Below are 2,793 nucleotides of genomic sequence, written 5' to 3' on the forward strand. Positions count from 1 at the left end.
TTTCATAAGTAAGGAGAAATGGGGGAGTATGATATCTCGACCTTCCTCCAATTAAGGCGATATCGTTTGGATCAACCTTATTCATCGCATTAGTTGGAGGTCTTCCTATGTCATGGGAAGCTTGAGAGATTACAGCGGCTGGTAAAGGTGCAACTGGTACAACATGTAATTCTTTCAAAAGTACTTTTTGTTGGTGTTTTAACTTGCTCAATTAAAAAAAAGTAATATTGGCCCTAGTCTTCTTCATGTCTTCTATGATATTATACTCCATTTCATCTGAAACAATCAGCGTTTTAAATGGAGTTGATGTCTCTGTTTGGACTGGGTTGGTTTGAGTTGCTTTAGGTGATGTTTTCTTGGCTGCGACTTTATCCTTAGTTATCGAGCTTGCGCTCTTTGGCTTAGGTGTAGGTTGAGGGGGATCAAGTTGATTTCTGTTGCGAGTAGTAACCGAGAATGCCTCTTGATCCTCTTCATTTGGGAGGATGAAATCCCACATACCTTGTAACTCTAGAACTTCTTCTTCATCGGTATGTTCTTCAGTAGTGATTTCCTCTTCTTCTTCTTCTGATTCAACACTTGTAATAGCGTTAGGGGGTTTGGAATCGGTCGAAGGATTTCTTTTAAAAGGCCTGTATGGATTTTTAGAAGAATTTTTTGCCACTTGTTTCTTAATGTCAACCATATCGTTAGACATGGTCTTCAAAACTTTTTGTAATCCTTCTAAATCGAACGGATCTTTCGATTGTTTTTTCTTGGGATCTTCTTTGAAAGAAACCTTCTTTGATTTCGTTCTTCTATCACGTTTTCTTTTCTAGGGCCATAATACGTTTCTCTACTGCTATTTCTTCTTTCATATTTTCAACTAAGGTTGTTTTGTTAGCCCTATCAACAAAGATTGCTATGTTTGATGGTAAAGCAGTGATGTACCATTCACTTCGCACTTCTTCGCTAGCTTGGGAAGCAGTAGGAATTTTGTTTAGGATTTTATTTAAACGTAAATTGAAATCTTTGATAGGTTCTCTTGACTCGGCCTGAAGATTAGACAAGTCGTTGATCAGTGTCGCTCTAGACCTGTCATCACCGAACTTGGTCAGGAATTGTTCTTGGAAGATGTCCCAACTAGTAATAGATCTAGATGGTAATGAGAAATACCATGATTCGGTTGTTCCTTGCAGAGTATAAGGAAAAAGTTGAACAAAAACGTCTTCGTTGGTAACTCCATTGAGATTTATGGATAATATAATGTTATTTATATGTTCTTCCGCTAGCATGCCTACCTCAGGATTAAACTTAGGCAGCCATTTTTCAGGATGGGCCGATAACTGACTCAAGGGTGCAGGCATTAAGACTGCCCCTGGGTTATTCCATGGAGATTGGGCCATCGTTGAACTACTAACAAAGGAAAGTGCAGAAGATGATCCCTATAGTTCAGAAGATGAGGATATTACGACTCCACATGGTTAAGAAGGAGTTGTGGAAGTTCCAGTGGGCTAATGGACAATCATCTGAAGTGGAGGAGTGTGTGGTTGACATCGTGGTGAAGAGGCTGAAATGGATGATGATGATGAAAGCGTCTCGCTATCATACCCTTTAGAAGACTTCCTTGCTTTCTACCTTATAGGGAGAGGTAATTTGGTTGGATGAACACCAAAATTTTCGCTCTTTAATCTAGTAATAGGATGAGAAGGGTTATATTGCGAAGTCACGCTGCCTTGAGATTTATCATATTTTTGAGGAGATATAGAAAATTGCTGAAGTTTGTGAATCAAAGATTCAACTTCAGGAGGTTCAATAGTAGATTGTTCTGAAACGTCAGGGTTTGTAGTAGCGGCTGTTGCTCCAGCGACTTCTGGCTCTAGATTTAAATGCAATGGAGAATTCGGGGGAGATGGTGAGGGCAATTTACACTCAGAATGGTATTTAGATTTGGATTTACTTTCCATTCATAGTTTCAGGCCCTCCTTCTAGTGCCAAATATGTTGAAGCCCCGAAAATTGGGTCTACAACAAGGGGGATACCCACCCAGTCCGGACCTTGGTTAGCAGCTCCTTTTCCGTTTGGTATAGTGGGTCTGACTGCGATATGGGACCAGTTTCCCAATTTATGTGTGTGTGTGTGTGTGTGAAGAATTGATATTTCCCTTCTAAAAGTTCCTAACTGAGATGCTCTAATTCTACCTCTAATCTAATAACATGCAAATTTTATTCTAATAAATAGAAACATCTAATTCTACACTAACCCAGGGTGTAATCCTTCTGTTATGCGATCTAAAATGATTTCAAATAACAATTGGTAATAAAGATCATTCAACTGCTATAAGAAAAGAATTCAATAAAGATAAACCACTTCGTATAAAAAGTTAGACAAAACAGTTGTGAAAAACATATCGCATAATAAGCTATTCATACATTAAGCATAAATAAATAGCTATCACCGTACAAAAGTGCCAAATGATAACTGAAGCATTCATACGTTAATATATAAACAACTGAACATGAATATCACTTTAACACAAGGGCATAAATAGTTAAGAGATAGAAGTACCATTTATAACTGGTCCTACTCATGAGCTTCAAGTGATAATGATTTATCTCTTCTTGATCTAACATCCACTAAGAGTACAAAAGTGCAACATCAGCAGCAAATATTAAATGCAAATATCAATAAATCCTCTTCCATTCATTCATCAAAACCTCCTCAGAGGGTACATAAGTGCATGTTCTGGGGATAAATTTTTGACTAATTTCAAGACCCTTCTCTAAATGCATGAGAAGGGTTTAAATACTAATA

This window comes from Pinus tabuliformis, chromosome 9 (genome assembly GCF_031772625.1).
Source record: "Pinus tabuliformis cultivar Carrire ecotype Pingquan chromosome 9, CPIR1, whole genome shotgun sequence".
Taxonomy (NCBI): Eukaryota; Viridiplantae; Streptophyta; class Pinopsida; order Pinales; family Pinaceae; genus Pinus; species Pinus tabuliformis.